Raw genomic sequence first — 17,325 nt, 5'->3', positions numbered from 1 at the left:
ACAGTACAGGATAAAGTTCAGAGATACCAAAAAGGAGTCTTCACAAGACTGGGTTGATTTCATTGACCCGGCAGTGAAGGCCTTGGAGGGGTGGTTACATGGCAGTAAAGTTACTGATTATGACAGCCTGTATAACTTGATCCTGAGAGAGCATATTCTTAATAATTGTGTGTCTGATTTGTTGCACCAGTACTTGGTGGACTCTGATCTGACCTCTCCCCAAGAATTGGGAAAGAAGGCAGACAAATGGGTCAGAACAAGAGTGAACAGAAAAGTTCATACAGGGGGTGACAAAGATGGCAATAAGAAGAAAGATGGTGAAAAATCTCAAGATAAGCATGGGGATAAGGGTAAAACCAAAGATCCCACTTCAAATCTTAAACACTCTTCAGAGGGTGGGGATAAAACAAATTCTTCCTCTTCTTCCCAACCTGCACACATTAAAAAGCCTTGGTGCTTTGTGTGTAAAAACAGAGGCCATAGGCCAGGGGATAAGTCCTGTCCAGGTAAACCCCCTGAGCCTACCACCACTAATACATCAAGCTCTAGTGCCCCTAGCAGTAGTGGTACTAGTGGTGGGACTGCTGGCAACAGTCAAGCAAAGGGTGTAGTTGGGTTCACTTATGGGTCCATAGTGGAAACTGATGTAATCAGTCCCAAGACAGTTTCTGTCACACCTAGTGGCACTGGCCTTGCCACACTGGCTGCTTGTCCCCTTACAATGGATAAGTACAGGCAGACAGTTTCAATAAATGGTGTTGAGGCCTTGGCCTACAGGGACACAGGTGCCAGTTTCACTTTGGTGACTGAAAACCTAGTGCCTCCTGAACAACACATCATTGGACAACAGTATAAGATTATTGATGTCCATAACTCCACTAAGTTTCTTCCCTTAGCTATAATTCAGTTTAGTTGGGGTGGAGTTACTGGCCCTAAGCAGGTGGTGGTATCACCTAGCTTACCTGTAGACTGTCTCTTAGGTAATGACCTAGAGGCCTCAGGTTGGGCTGATGTAGAGTTTTATGCCCATGCAGCCATGCTGGGCATCCCTGAGGAATTGTTCCCTCTCATTTCAAGTGAAATGAAAAAGCAAAGGAGAGAAGGCCTAAAAACTCAGGATCCCTCTCCATCAACAGGTAAAAAGGGTATCACAGTATCCCCTAACCACCCTACCATTCAGGATACTATTCCTGTGGTGGGAGAAACCTCTCCTGGGGTGGCACCTGTTCCAAGGGAATCATCAGCTGGCAAAGCTGGACTCCCTGAGGTGGAAGTACCTCTCTGTGGGATAACTAACATTGGTGAGAAAAACAGCACCATTTTAGTTAACATGGAGCATCCCTCCAACCCTCCCAGAGAAACTTTAGTGCAGAAACCCTGCACTACCTCACAACACTTAGGACAGCATCCCTGCCCTAGTGTGGAGCTCATAGGACAGCATCCCTGCCCTGCTCCAACTCAAGAGAAACAGCATCCCTGTTCTCTCTTCCAGCCAGATGGACAAAGTTTTTGCCCAGCTATGGCTTTTCTGAGACAGCATCCCTGTCTGGCATTTCCATCACTACAAATAGGTTCAGTGGACAATTCCCACTGCTCTAAACTAAAACTTACTGATAGAAACTCTGAAAATACATCTTCACATTGTTGCTTAGCTAAAAAACTTCAAACAGGGTGGTTTACATCCCCACAGGGAAGTAACCATATAGTGGATGATAAAGGGAGTAACCAGTCTATTGCAGAGCTACTCTCTACTTATCACCACTTAGACAATAAAGTCTCAACTGGCCAAGGTTAGCCTTATTGTCCTTCGTTTGGGGGGGGGTTGTGTGAGAAGGTAGCCTCTTTCTAGCCTTGTTACCCCCACTTTTGGCCTGTTTGTGAGTGTATGTCAGGGTGTTTGTCACTGTTTTCACTGTCTCACTGGGATCCTGATAGCCAGGCCTCAGTGCTCATAGTGAAAACACTATGTTTTCAGTATGTTTGTTATGTGTCACTGGGATCCTGCTGGTCAGGACCCCAGTGCTCATAGGTTTGTGGCCTATATGTATGTGTCACTGGGACCCTGTCACACAGGGCCCCAGTGCTCATAGGTGTGCATGTATATGTTCCCTGTGTGGTGCCTAACTGTCTCACTGAGGCTCTGCTAACCAGAACCTCAGTGGTTATGCTCTCTCATTACTTTCAAATTGTCACTGACAGGCTAGTGACCATTGTTACCAATTCACATTGGCTTACTGGAACACCCTTATAATTCCCTAGTATATGGTACTGAGGTACCCAGGGTATTGGGGTTCCAGGAGATCCCTATGGGCTGCAGCATTTCTTTTGCCACCCATAGGGAGCTCTGACAATTCTTACACAGGCCTGCCACTGCAGCCTGAGTGAAATAACGTCCACGTTATTTCACAGCCATTTTACACTGCACTTAAGTAACTTATAAGTCACCTATATGTCTAACCTTTACCTGGTAAAGGTTAGGTGCAAAGTTACTTAGTGTGAGGGCACCCTGGCACTAGCCAAGGTGCCCCCACATTGTTCAGAGCCAATTCACTGAACTTTGTGAGTGCGGGGACACCATTACACGCGTGCACTACATATAGGTCACTACCTATATGTAGCTTCACCATGGTAACTCCGAATATGGCCATGTAACATGTCTATGATCATGGAATTGCCCCCTCTATGCCATCCTGGCATTGTTGGTACAATTCCATGATCCCAGTGGTCTGTAGCACAGACCCTGGTACTGCCAGACTGCCCTTCCTGGGGTTTCACTGCAGCTGCTGCTGCTGCCAACCCCTCAGACAGGCAGCTGCCCTCCTGGGGTCCAGCCAGGCCTGGCCCAGGATGGCAGAACAAAGAACTTCCTCTGAGAGAGGGTGTGACACCCTCTCCCTTTGGAAAATGGTGTGAAGGCAGGGGAGGAGTAGCCTCCCCCAGCCTCTGGAAATGCTTTGTTGGGCACAGATGTGCCCAATTCTGCATAAGCCAGTCTACACCGGTTCAGGGACCCCTTAGCCCCTGCTCTGGCGCGAAACTGGACAAAGGAAAGGGGAGTGACCACTCCCCTGACCTGCACCTCCCCTGGGAGGTGTCCAGAGCTCCTCCAGTGTGCTCCAGACCTCTGCCATCTTGGAAACAGAGGTGCTGCTGGCACACTGGACTGCTCTGAGTGGCCAGTGCCACCAGGTGACGTCAGAGACTCCTGCTGATAGGCTCCTTCAGGTGTTAGTAGCCTTTCCTCTCTCCTAGGTAGCCAAACCCTCTTTTCTGGCTATTTAGGGTCTCTGTCTCTGGGGAAACTTTAGATAACGAATGCATGAGCTCAGCCGAGTTCCTCTGCATCTCTCTCTTCACCTTCTGATAAGGAATCGACCGCTGACCGCGCTGGAAGCCTGCAAACCTGCAACATAGTAGCAAAGACGACTACTGCAACTCTGTAACGCTGATCCTGCCGCCTTCTCGACTGTTTTCCTGCTTGTGCATGCTGTGGGGGTAGTCTGCCTCCTCTCTGCACCAGAAGGTCCGAAGATATCTCCCGTGGGTCGACGGAATCTTCCCCCTGCAACCGCAGGCACCAAAAAGCTGCATTACCGGTCCCTTGGGTCTCCTCTCAGCACGACGAGCGAGGTCCCTCGAATCCAGCGACACCGTCCAAGTGACCCCCACAGTCCAGTGACTCTTCAGCCCAAGTTTGGTGGAGGTAAGTCCTTGCCTCACCTCGCTGGGCTGCATTGCTGGGAACCGCGACTTTGCAAGCTACTCCGGCCCCTGTGCACTTCCGGCGGAAATCCTTCGTGCACAGCCAAGCCTGGGTCCACGGCACTCTAACCTGCATTGCACGACTTTCTAAGTTGGTCTCCGGCGACGTGGGACTCCTTTGTGCAACTTCGGCGAGCACCGTTTCACGCATCCTCGTAGTGCCTGTTTCTGGCATTTCTCCGGGGGCTACCTGCTTCAGTGAGGGCTCTTTGTCTTGCTCGACGTCCCCTCTCTCTGCAGGTCCAATTTGCGACCTCCTGGTCCCTCCTGGGCCCCAGCAGCGTCCAAAAACGCCAAACGCACGATTTGCGTGTAGCAAGGCTTGTTGGCGTCCATCCGGCGGGAAATCACTTCTGCACGACTCTCCAAGGCGTGGGGGATCCATCCTCCAAAGGGGAAGTCTCTAGCCCTTGTCGTTCCTGCAGTATTCACAGTTCTTCAGCCTAGTAAGAGCTTCTTTGCACCAACCTCTGGCATTTCTTGGGCATCTGCCCATCTCCGAGCTGCTTGTGACTTTTGGACTTGGTCCCCTTGTTCCACAGGTACCCTCAGTCAGGAATCCATCGTTGTTGCATTGCTGATTTGTGTTTTCCTTGCATTTTCCCTCTAACACGACTATTTTGTCCTTAGGGGAACTTTAGTGCACTTTGCACTCACTTTTCAGGGTCTTGGGGAGGGTTATTTTTCTAACTCTCACTATTTTCTAATAGTCCCAGCGACCCTCTACAAGGTCACATAGGTTTGGGGTCCATTCGTGGTTCGCATTCCACTTTTGGAGTATATGGTTTGTGTTGCCCCTATCCCTATGTTTCCCCATTGCATCCTATTGTAACTATACATTGTTTGCACTGTTTTCTAAGACTATACTGCATATTTTTGCTATTGTGTATATATACCTTGTGTATATTTCCTATCCTCTCACTGAGGGTACACTCTAAGATACTTTGGCATATTGTCATAAAAATAAAGTACCTTTATTTTTAGTATAACTGTGTATTGTGTTTTCTTATGATATTGTGCATATGACACTAAGTGGTACTGTAGTAGCTTCACACGTCTCCTAGTTCAGCCTAAGCTGCTCTGCTAAGCTACCATTATCTATCAGCCTAAGCTGCTAGACACCCTATACACTAATAAGGGATAACTGGGCCTGGTGCAAGGTGCAAGTACCCCTTGGTACTCACTACAAGCCAGTCCAGCCTCCTACATTGGTTGTGCAGCGGTGGGATAAGTGCTTTGAGACTACTTACCACTCTTGTCATTGTACTTTTCATAAGAGAAAAATATACAAAACAAGGTCAGTGTATATACACATAGCCAAAATGTTTTGCATTTCCTCTTTTCACTCTTTTCTAAGTGCTGAAAAGTACTTCTAAACTTTCAAAAAGTTCTTAAAAGTTTAAAAAGTTTTGTCTGTCTTTCCAAAAAGTTCTGAAAACTTTTTTCTCTTTGTCTATCACTTTAACTCTCTCTAAAAAATGTCTGGCACAGGCCAAAAAGTTGAACTGTCCAAACTTGCATATGATCACCTTAGCTGGAAAGGAGCAAGGAGTCTCTGCATAGAGAGAGGTTTGAGTGTAGGGAAGAATCCTTCCTTAGAACTGTTAATTAATATGCTTAGAGTACAGGATAAGGCCATAAGTGCCCAATCTGTAGAAAAAGTAGCTAATGGTTCTCAATCTGATCCAGGGACTCCCCCAGGAAAAGGTTCAGGAAAGAAACTTCTCAGCCTGCCCATTACTAGACAGTCTAGCATAGTTGGTACAGAGGTTGAATCACATCATACTGATGATGTGCTCTCACATTATGCTGGTAGCCAAGCTGTTAGGGTGCCCTTGGTAAGGGACAGGTCTCCTTCTGTTCATTCCCATCATACCTCTGTATCTAGAAATGTCCCTCCCACCCACCCTGATGACAGATTGTTAGAAAGGGAGCTCAATAGATTGAGAGTGGAGCAAACCAGACTGAAGCTCAAGAAGCAACAGCTGGATTTGGATAGACAGTCTTTAGAAATAGAGAGGGAAAGACAGAAGATGGGTTTAGATACCCATGGTGGCAGCAGCAGTATTCCCCATAGTCATCCTGCAAAAGAGCATGATTCCAGGAATCTGCATAAGATAGTTCCCCCTTACAAGGAGGGGGATGACATTAACAAGTGGTTTGCTGCACTTGAGAGGGCCTGTGCTGTACAGGATGTCCCTCAAAAGCAGTGGGCTGCTATCCTATGGCTATCATTTACTGGAAAAGGTAGGGATAGGCTCCTTACTGTAAAAGAAAATGATGCTAACAATTTCCAAGTTCTTAAGAATGCACTCCTGGATGGTTATGGCTTAACCAGTGAACAGTACAGGATAAAGTTCAGAGATACCAAAAAGGAGTCTTCACAAGACTGGGTTGATTTCATTGACCAGGCAGTGAAGGCCTTGGAGGAGTGGTTACATGGCAGTAAAGTTACTGATTATGACAGCCTGTATAACTTGATCCTGAGAGAGCATATTCTTAATAATTGTGTGTCTGATTTGTTGCACCAGTACTTGGTGGACTCTGATCTGACCTCTCCCCAAGAATTGGGAAAGAAGGCAGACAAATGGGTCAGAACAAGAGTGAACAGAAAAGTTCATACAGGGGGTGACAAAGATGGCAATAAGAAGAAAGATGGTGAAAAATCTCAAGATAAGCATGGGGATAAGGGTAAAACCAAAGATCCCACTTCAAATCTTAAACACTCTTCAGAGGGTGGGGATAAAACAAATTCTTCCTCTTCTTCCCAACCTGCACACATTAAAAAGCCTTGGTGCTTTGTGTGTAAAAACAGAGGCCATAGGCCAGGGGATAAGTCCTGTCCAGGTAAACCCCCTGAGCCTACCACCACTAATACATCAAGCTCTAGTGCCCCTAGCAGTAGTGGTACTAGTGGTGGGACTGCTGGCAACAGTCAAGCAAAGGGTGTAGTTGGGTTCACTTATGGGTCCATAGTGGAAACTGATGTAATCAGTCCCAAGACAGTTTCTGTCACACCTAGTGGCACTGGCCTTGCCACACTGGCTGCTTGTCCCCTTCCAATGGATAAGTACAGGCAGACAGTTTCAATAAATGGTGTTGAGGCCTTGGCCTACAGGGACACAGGTGCCAGTTTCACTTTGGTGACTGAAAACCTAGTGCCTCCTGAACAACACATCATTGGACAACAGTATAAGATTATTGATGTCCATAACTCCACTAAGTTTCTTCCCTTAGCTATAATTCAGTTTAGTTGGGGTGGAGTTACTGGCCCTAAGCAGGTGGTGGTATCACCTAGCTTACCTGTAGACTGTCTCTTAGGTAATTACCTAGAGGCCTCAGGTTGGGCTGATGTAGAGTTTTATGCCCATGCAGCCATGCTGGGCATCCCTGAGGAATTGTTCCCTCTCATTTCAAGTGAAATGAAAAAGCAAAGGAGAGAAGGCCTAAAAACTCAGGATCCCTCTCCATCAACAGGTAAAAAGGGTATCACAGTATCCCCTAACCACCCTACCATTCAGGATACTATTCCTGTGGTGGGAGAAACCTCTCCTGGGGTGGCACCTGTTCCAAGGGAATCATCAGCTGGCAAAGCTGGACTCCCTGAGGTGGAAGTACCTCTCTGTGGGATAACTAACATTGGTGAGAAAAACAGCACCATTTTAGTTAACATGGAGCATCCCTCCAACCCTCCCAGAGAAACTTTAGTGCAGAAACCCTGCACTACCTCACAACACTTAGGACAGCATCCCTGCCCTAGTGTGGAGCTCATAGGACAGCATCCCTGCCCTGCTCCAACTCAAGAGAAACAGCATCCCTGTTCTCTCTTCCAGCCAGATGGACAAAGTTTTTGCCCAGCTATGGCTTTTCTGAGACAGCATCCCTGTCTGGCATTTCCATCACTACAAATAGGTTCAGTGGACAATTCCCACTGCTCTAAACTAAAACTTACTGATAGAAACTCTGAAAATACATCTTCACATTGTTGCTTAGCTAAAAAACTTCAAACAGGGTGGTTTACATCCCCACAGGGAAGTAACCATATAGTGGATGATAAAGGGAGTAACCAGTCTATTGCAGAGCTACTCTCTACTTATCACCACTTAGACAATAAAGTCTCAACTGGCCAAGGTTAGCCTTATTGTCCTTCGTTTGGGGGGGGGTTGTGTGAGAAGGTAGCCTCTTTCTAGCCTTGTTACCCCCACTTTTGGCCTGTTTGTGAGTGTATGTCAGGGTGTTTGTCACTGTTTTCACTGTCTCACTGGGATCCTGATAGCCAGGCCTCAGTGCTCATAGTGAAAACACTATGTTTTCAGTATGTTTGTTATGTGTCACTGGGATCCTGCTGGTCAGGACCCCAGTGCTCATAGGTTTGTGGCCTATATGTATGTGTCACTGGGACCCTGTCACACAGGGCCCCAGTGCTCATAGGTGTGCATGTATATGTTCCCTGTGTGGTGCCTAACTGTCTCACTGAGGCTCTGCTAACCAGAACCTCAGTGGTTATGCTCTCTCATTACTTTCAAATTATCACTGACAGGCTAGTGACCATTGTTACCAATTCACATTGGCTTACTGGAACACCCTTATAATTCCCTAGTATATGGTACTGAGGTACCCAGGGTATTGGGGTTCCAGGAGATCCCTATGGGCTGCAGCATTTCTTTTGCCACCCATAGGGAGCTCTGACAATTCTTACACAGGCCTGCCACTGCAGCCTGAGTGAAATAACGTCCACGTTATTTCACAGCCATTTTACACTGCACTTAAGTAACTTATAAGTCACCTATATGTCTAACCTTTACCTGGTAAAGGTTAGGTGCAAAGTTACTTAGTGTGAGGGCACCCTGGCACTAGCCAAGGTGCCCCCACATTGTTCAGAGCCAATTCACTGAACTTTGTGAGTGCGGGGACACCATTACACGCGTGCACTACATATAGGTCACTACCTATATGTAGCTTCACCATGGTAACTCCGAATATGGCCATGTAACATGTCTATGATCATGGAATTGCCCCCTCTATGCCATCCTGGCATTGTTGGTACAATTCCATGATCCCAGTGGTCTGTAGCACAGACCCTGGTACTGCCAGACTGCCCTTCCTGGGGTTTCACTGCAGCTGCTGCTGCTGCCAACCCCTCAGACAGGCAGCTGCCCTCCTGGGGTCCAGCCAGGCCTGGCCCAGGATGGCAGAACAAAGAACTTCCTCTGAGAGAGGGTGTGACACCCTCTCCCTTTGGAAAATGGTGTGAAGGCAGGGGAGGAGTAGCCTCCCCCAGCCTCTGGAAATGCTTTGTTGGGCACAGATGTGCCCAATTCTGCATAAGCCGGTCTACACCGGTTCAGGGACTCTTTAGCCCCTGCTCTGGCGCGAAACTGGACAAAGGAAAGGGGAGTGACCACTCCCCTGACCTGCACCTCCCCTGGGAGGTGTCCAGAGCTCCTCCAGTGTGCTCCAGACCTCTGCCATCTTGGAAACAGAGGTGCTGCTGGCACACTGGACTGCTCTGAGTGGCCAGTGCCACCAGGTGACGTCAGAGACTCCTGCTGATAGGCTCCTTCAGGTGTTAGTAGCCTTTCCTCTCTCCTAGGTAGCCAAACCCTCTTTTCTGGCTATTTAGGGTCTCTGTCTCTGGGGAAACTTTAGATAACGAATGCATGAGCTCAGCCGAGTTCCTCTGCATCTCTCTCTTCACCTTCTGATAAGGAATCGACCGCTGACCGCGCTGGAAGCCTGCAAACCTGCAACATAGTAGCAAAGACGACTACTGCAACTCTGTAACGCTGATCCTGCCGCCTTCTCGACTGTTTTCCTGCTTGTGCATGCTGTGGGGGTAGTCTGCCTCCTCTCTGCACCAGAAGCTCCGAAGAAATCTCCCGTGGGTCGACGGAATCTTCCCCCTGCAACCGCAGGCACCAAAAAGCTGCATTACCGGTCCCTTGGGTCTCCTCTCAGCACGACGAGCGAGGTCCCTCGAATCCAGCGACACCGTCCAAGTGACCCCCACAGTCCAGTGACTCTTCAGCCCAAGTTTGGTGGAGGTAAGTCCTTGCCTCACCTCGCTGGGCTGCATTGCTGGGAACCGCGACTTTGCAAGCTACTCCGGCCCCTGTGCACTTCCGGCGGAAATCCTTCGTGCACAGCCAAGCCTGGGTCCACGGCACTCTAACCTGCATTGCACGACTTTCTAAGTTGGTCTCCGGCGACGTGGGACTCCTTTGTGCAACTTCGGCGAGCACCGTTTCACGCATCCTCGTAGTGCCTGTTTCTGGCATTTCTCCGGGGGCTACCTGCTTCAGTGAGGGCTCTTTGTCTTGCTCGACGTCCCCTCTCTCTGCAGGTCCAATTTGCGACCTCCTGGTCCCTCCTGGGCCCCAGCAGCGTCCAAAAACGCCAAACGCACGATTTGCGTGTAGCAAGGCTTGTTGGCGTCCATCCGGCGGGAAAACACTTCTGCACGACTCTCCAAGGCGTGGGGGATCCATCCTCCAAAGGGGAAGTCTCTAGCCCTTGTCGTTCCTGCAGTATTCACAGTTCTTCAGCCTAGTAAGAGCTTCTTTGCACCAACCGCTGGCATTTCTTGGGCATCTGCCCATCTCCGAGCTGCTTGTGACTTTTGGACTTGGTCCCCTTGTTCCACAGGTACCCTCAGTCAGGAATCCATCGTTGTTGCATTGCTGATTTGTGTTTTCCTTGCATTTTCCCTCTAACACGACTATTTTGTCCTTAGGGGAACTTTAGTGCACTTTGCACTCACTTTTCAGGGTCTTGGGGAGGGTTATTTTTCTAACTCTCACTATTTTCTAATAGTCCCAGCGACCCTCTACAAGGTCACATAGGTTTGGGGTCCATTCGTGGTTCGCATTCCACTTTTGGAGTATATGGTTTGTGTTGCCCCTATCCCTATGTTTCCCCATTGCATCCTATTGTAACTATACATTGTTTGCACTGTTTTCTAAGACTATACTGCATATTTTTGCTATTGTGTATATATACCTTGTGTATATTTCCTATCCTCTCACTGAGGGTACACTCTAAGATACTTTGGCATATTGTCATAAAAATAAAGTACCTTTATTTTTAGTATAACTGTGTATTGTGTTTTCTTATGATATTGTGCATATGACACTAAGTGGTACTGTAGTAGCTTCACACGTCTCCTAGTTCAGCCTAAGCTGCTCTGCTAAGCTACCATTATCTATCAGCCTAAGCTGCTAGACACCCTATACACTAATAAGGGATAACTGGGCCTGGTGCAAGGTGCAAGTACCCCTTGGTACTCACTACAAGCCAGTCCAGCCTCCTACATTGGTTGTGCAGCGGTGGGATAAGTGCTTTGAGACTACTTACCACTCTTGTCATTGTACTTTTCATAAGAGAAAAATATACAAAACAAGGTCAGTGTATATACACATAGCCAAAAAGTTTTGCATTTCCTCTTTTCACTCTTTTCTAAGTGCTGAAAAGTACTTCTAAACTTTCAAAAATTTCTTAAAAGTTTAAAAAGTTTTGTCTGTCTTTCCAAAAAGTTCTGAAAACTTTGTTCTCTTTGTCTATCACTTTAACTCTCTCTAAAAAATGTCTGGCACATGCCAAAAAGTTGAACTGTCCAAACTTGCATATGATCACCTTAGCTGGAAAGGAGCAAGGAGTCTCTGCATAGAGAGAGGTTTGAGTGTAGGGAAGAATCCTTCCTTAGAACTGTTAATTAATATGCTTAGAGTACAGGATAAGGCCATAAGTGCCCAATCTGTAGAAAAAGTAGCTAATGGTTCTCAATCTGATCCAGGGACTCCCCCAGGAAAAGGTTCAGGAAAGAAACTTCTCAGCCTGCCCATTACTAGACAGTCTAGCATAGTTGGTACAGAGGTTGAATCACATCATACTGATGATGTGCTCTCACATTATGCTGGTAGCCAAGCTGTTAGGGTGCCCTTGGTAAGGGACAGGTCTCCTTCTGTTCATTCCCATCATACCTCTGTATCTAGAAATGTCCCTCCCACCCACCCTGATGACAGATTGTTAGAAAGGGAGCTCAATAGATTGAGAGTGGAGCAAACCAGACTGAAGCTCAAGAAGCAACAGCTGGATTTGGATAGACAGTCTTTAGAAATAGAGAGGGAAAGACAGAAGATGGGTTTAGATACCCATGGTGGCAGCAGCAGTATTCCCCATAGTCATCCTGCAAAAGAGCATGATTCCAGGAATCTGCATAAGATAGTTCCCCCTTACAAGGAGGGGGATGACATTAACAAGTGGTTTGCTGCACTTGAGAGGGCCTGTGCTGTACAGGATGTCCCTCAAAAGCAGTGGGCTGCTATCCTATGGCTATCATTTACTGGAAAAGGTAGGGATAGGCTCCTTACTGTAAAAAAAAATGATGCTAACAATTTCCAAGTTCTTAAGAATGCACTCCTGGATGGTTATGGCTTAACCACTGAACAGTACAGGATAAAGTTCAGAGATACCAAAAAGGAGTCTTCACAAGACTGGGTTGATTTCATTGACCAGGCAGTGAAGGCCTTGGAGGGGTGGTTACATGGCAGTAAAGTTACTGATTATGACAGCCTGTATAACTTGATCCTGAGAGAGCATATTCTTAATAATTGTGTGTCTGATTTGTTGCACCAGTACTTGGTGGACTCTGATCTGACCTCTCCCCAAGAATTGGGAAAGAAGGCAGACAAATGGGTCAGAACAAGAGTGAACAGAAAAGTTCATACAGGGGGTGACAAAGATGGCAATAAGAAGAAAGATGGTGAAAAATCTCAAGATAAGCATGGGGATAAGGGTAAAACCAAAGATCCCACTTCAAATCTTAAACACTCTTCAGAGGGTGGGGATAAAACAAATTCTTCCTCTTCTTCCCAACCTGCACACATTAAAAAGCCTTGGTGCTTTGTGTGTAAAAACAGAGGCCATAGGCCAGGGGATAAGTCCTGTCCAGGTAAACCCCCTGAGCCTACCACCACTAATACATCAAGCTCTAGTGCCCCTAGCAGTAGTGGTACTAGTGGTGGGACTGCTGGCAACAGTCAAGCAAAGGGTGTAGTTGGGTTCACTTATGGGTCCATAGTGGAAACTGATGTAATCAGTCCCAAGACAGTTTCTGTCACACCTAGTGGCACTGGCCTTGCCACACTGGCTGCTTGTCCCCTTACAATGGATAAGTACAGGCAGACAGTTTCAATAAATGGTGTTGAGGCCTTGGCCTACAGGGACACAGGTGCCAGTTTCACTTTGGTGACTGAAAACCTAGTGCCTCCTGAACAACACATCATTGGACAACAGTATAAGATTATTGATGTCCATAACTCCACTAAGTTTCTTCCCTTAGCTATAATTCAGTTTAGTTGGGGTGGAGTTACTGGCCCTAAGCAGGTGGTGGTATCACCTAGCTTACCTGTAGACTGTCTCTTAGGTAATGACCTAGAGGCCTCAGGTTGGGCTGATGTAGAGTTTTATGCCCATGCAGCCATGCTGGGCATCCCTGAGGAATTGTTCCCTCTCATTTCAAGTGAAATGAAAAAGCAAAGGAGAGAAGGCCTAAAAACTCAGGATCCCTCTCCATCAACAGGTAAAAAGGGTATCACAGTATCCCCTAACCACCCTACCATTCAGGATACTATTCCTGTGGTGGGAGAAACCTCTCCTGGGGTGGCACCTGTTCCAAGGGAATCATCAGCTGGCAAAGCTGGACTCCCTGAGGTGGAAGTACCTCTCTGTGGGATAACTAACATTGGTGAGAAAAACAGCACCATTTTAGTTAACATGGAGCATCCCTCCAACCCTCCCAGAGAAACTTTAGTGCAGAAACCCTGCACTACCTCACAACACTTAGGACAGCATCCCTGCCCTAGTGTGGAGCTCATAGGACAGCATCCCTGCCCTGCTCCAACTCAAGAGAAACAGCATCCCTGTTCTCTCTTCCAGCCAGATGGACAAAGTTTTTGCCCAGCTATGGCTTTTCTGAGACAGCATCCCTGTCTGGCATTTCCATCACTACAAATAGGTTCAGTGGACAATTCCCACTGCTCTAAACTAAAACTTACTGATAGAAACTCTGAAAATACATCTTCACATTGTTGCTTAGCTAAAAAACTTCAAACAGGGTAGTTTACATCCCCACAGGGAAGTAACCATATAGTGGATGATAAAGGGAGTAACCAGTCTATTGCAGAGCTACTCTCTACTTATCACCACTTAGACAATAAAGTCTCAACTGGCCAAGGTTAGCCTTATTGTCCTTCGTTTGGGGGGGGGTTGTGTGAGAAGGTAGCCTCTTTCTAGCCTTGTTACCCCCACTTTTGGCCTGTTTGTGAGTGTATGTCAGGGTGTTTGTCACTGTTTTCACTGTCTCACTGGGATCCTGATAGCCAGGCCTCAGTGCTCATAGTGAAAACACTATGTTTTCAGTATGTTTGTTATGTGTCACTGGGATCCTGCTGGTCAGGACCCCAGTGCTCATAGGTTTGTGGCCTATATGTATGTGTCACTGGGACCCTGTCACACAGGGCCCCAGTGCTCATAGGTGTGCATGTATATGTTCCCTGTGTGGTGCCTAACTGTCTCACTGAGGCTCTGCTAACCAGAACCTCAGTGGTTATGCTCTCTCATTACTTTCAAATTGTCACTGACAGGCTAGTGACCATTGTTACCAATTCACATTGGCTTACTGGAACACCCTTATAATTCCCTAGTATATGGTACTGAGGTACCCAGGGTATTGGGGTTCCAGGAGATCCCTATGGGCTGCAGCATTTCTTTTGCCACCCATAGGGAGCTCTGACAATTCTTACACAGGCCTGCCACTGCAGCCTGAGTGAAATAACGTCCACGTTATTTCACAGCCATTTTACACTGCACTTAAGTAACTTATAAGTCACCTATATGTCTAACCTTTACCTGGTAAAGGTTAGGTGCAAAGTTACTTAGTGTGAGGGCACCCTGGCACTAGCCAAGGTGCCCCCACATTGTTCAGAGCCAATTCACTGAACTTTGTGAGTGCGGGGACACCATTACACGCGTGCACTACATATAGGTCACTACCTATATGTAGCTTCACCATGGTAACTCCGAATATGGCCATGTAACATGTCTATGATCATGGAATTGCCCCCTCTATGCCATCCTGGCATTGTTGGTACAATTCCATGATCCCAGTGGTCTGTAGCACAGACCCTGGTACTGCCAGACTGCCCTTCCTGGGGTTTCACTGCAGCTGCTGCTGCTGCCAACCCCTCAGACAGGCAGCTGCCCTCCTGGGGTCCAGCCAGGCCTGGCCCAGGATGGCAGAACAAAGAACTTCCTCTGAGAGAGGGTGTGACACCCTCTCCCTTTGGAAAATGGTGTGAAGGCAGGGGAGGAGTAGCCTCCCCCAGCCTCTGGAAATGCTTTGTTGGGCACAGATGTGCCCAATTCTGCATAAGCCAGTCTACACCGGTTCAGGGACCCCTTAGCCCCTGCTCTGGCGCGAAACTGGACAAAGGAAAGGGGAGTGACCACTCCCCTGACCTGCACCTCCCCTGGGAGGTGTCCAGAGCTCCTCCAGTGTGCTCCAGACCTCTGCCATCTTGGAAACAGAGGTGCTGCTGGCACACTGGACTGCTCTGAGTGGCCAGTGCCACCAGGTGACGTCAGAGACTCCTGCTGATAGGCTCCTTCAGGTGTTAGTAGCCTTTCCTCTCTCCTAGGTAGCCAAACCCTCTTTTCTGGCTATTTAGGGTCTCTGTCTCTGGGGAAACTTTAGATAACGAATGCATGAGCTCAGCCGAGTTCCTCTGCATCTCTCTCTTCACCTTCTGATAAGGAATCGACCGCTGACCGCGCTGGAAGCCTGCAAACCTGCAACATAGTAGCAAAGACGACTACTGCAACTCTGTAACGCTGATCCTGCCGCCTTCTCGACTGTTTTCCTGCTTGTGCATGCTGTGGGGGTAGTCTGCCTCCTCTCTGCACCAGAAGCTCCGAAGAAATCTCCCGTGGGTCGACGGAATCTTCCCCCTGCAACCGCAGGCACCAAAAAGCTGCATTACCGGTCCCTTGGGTCTCCTCTCAGCACGACGAGCGAGGTCCCTCGAATCCAGCGACACCGTCCAAGTGACCCCCACAGTCCAGTGACTCTTCAGCCCAAGTTTGGTGGAGGTAAGTCCTTGCCTCACCTCGCTGGGCTGCATTGCTGGGAACCGCGACTTTGCAAGCTACTCCGGCCCCTGTGCACTTCCGGCGGAAATCCTTCGTGCACAGCCAAGCCTGGGTCCACGGCACTCTAACCTGCATTGCACGACTTTCTAAGTTGGTCTCCGGCGACGTGGGACTCCTTTGTGCAACTTCGGCGAGCACCGTTTCACGCATCCTCGTAGTGCCTGTTTCTGGCATTTCTCCGGGGGCTACCTGCTTCAGTGAGGGCTCTTTGTCTTGCTCGACGTCCCCTCTCTCTGCAGGTCCAATTTGCGACCTCCTGGTCCCTCCTGGGCCCCAGCAGCGTCCAAAAACGCCAAACGCACGATTTGCGTGTAGCAAGGCTTGTTGGCGTCCATCCGGCGGGAAAACACTTCTGCACGACTCTCCAAGGCGTGGGGGATCCATCCTCCAAAGGGGAAGTCTCTAGCCCTTGTCGTTCCTGCAGTATTCACAGTTCTTCAGCCTAGTAAGAGCTTCTTTGCACCAACCGCTGGCATTTCTTGGGCATCTGCCCATCTCCGAGCTGCTTGTGACTTTTGGACTTGGTCCCCTTGTTCCACAGGTACCCTCAGTCAGGAATCCATCGTTGTTGCATTGCTGATTTGTGTTTTCCTTGCATTTTCCCTCTAACACGACTATTTTGTCCTTAGGGGAACTTTAGTGCACTTTGCACTCACTTTTCAGGGTCTTGGGGAGGGTTATTTTTCTAACTCTCACTATTTTCTAATAGTCCCAGCGACCCTCTACAAGGTCACATAGGTTTGGGGTCCATTCGTGGTTCGCATTCCACTTTTGGAGTATATGGTTTGTGTTGCCCCTATCCCTATGTTTCCCCATTGCATCCTATTGTAACTATACATTGTTTGCACTGTTTTCTAAGACTATACTGCATATTTTTGCTATTGTGTATATATACCTTGTGTATATTTCCTATCCTCTCACTGAGGGTACACTCTAAGATACTTTGGCATATTGTCATAAAAATAAAGTACCTTTATTTTTAGTATAACTGTGTATTGTGTTTTCTTATGATATTGTGCATATGACACTAAGTGGTACTGTAGTAGCTTCACACGTCTCCTAGTTCAGCCTAAGCTGCTCTGCTAAGCTACCATTATCTATCAGCCTAAGCTGCTAGACACCCTATACACTAATAAGGGATAACTGGGCCTGGTGCAAGGTGCAAGTACCCCTTGGTACTCACTACAAGCCAGTCCAGCCTCCTACATTGGTTGTGCAGCGGTGGGATAAGTGCTTTGAGACTACTTACCACTCTTGTCATTGTACTTTTCATAAGAGAAAAATATACAAAACAAGGTCAGTGTATATACACATAGCCAAAAAGTTTTGCATTTCCTCTTTTCACTCTTTTCTAAG

The sequence above is a fragment of the Pleurodeles waltl genome, chromosome 2_2, assembly GCF_031143425.1.
Source record: "Pleurodeles waltl isolate 20211129_DDA chromosome 2_2, aPleWal1.hap1.20221129, whole genome shotgun sequence".
Taxonomy (NCBI): domain Eukaryota; kingdom Metazoa; phylum Chordata; class Amphibia; order Caudata; family Salamandridae; genus Pleurodeles; species Pleurodeles waltl.
This window is presented reverse-complemented; position numbering follows the sequence as displayed.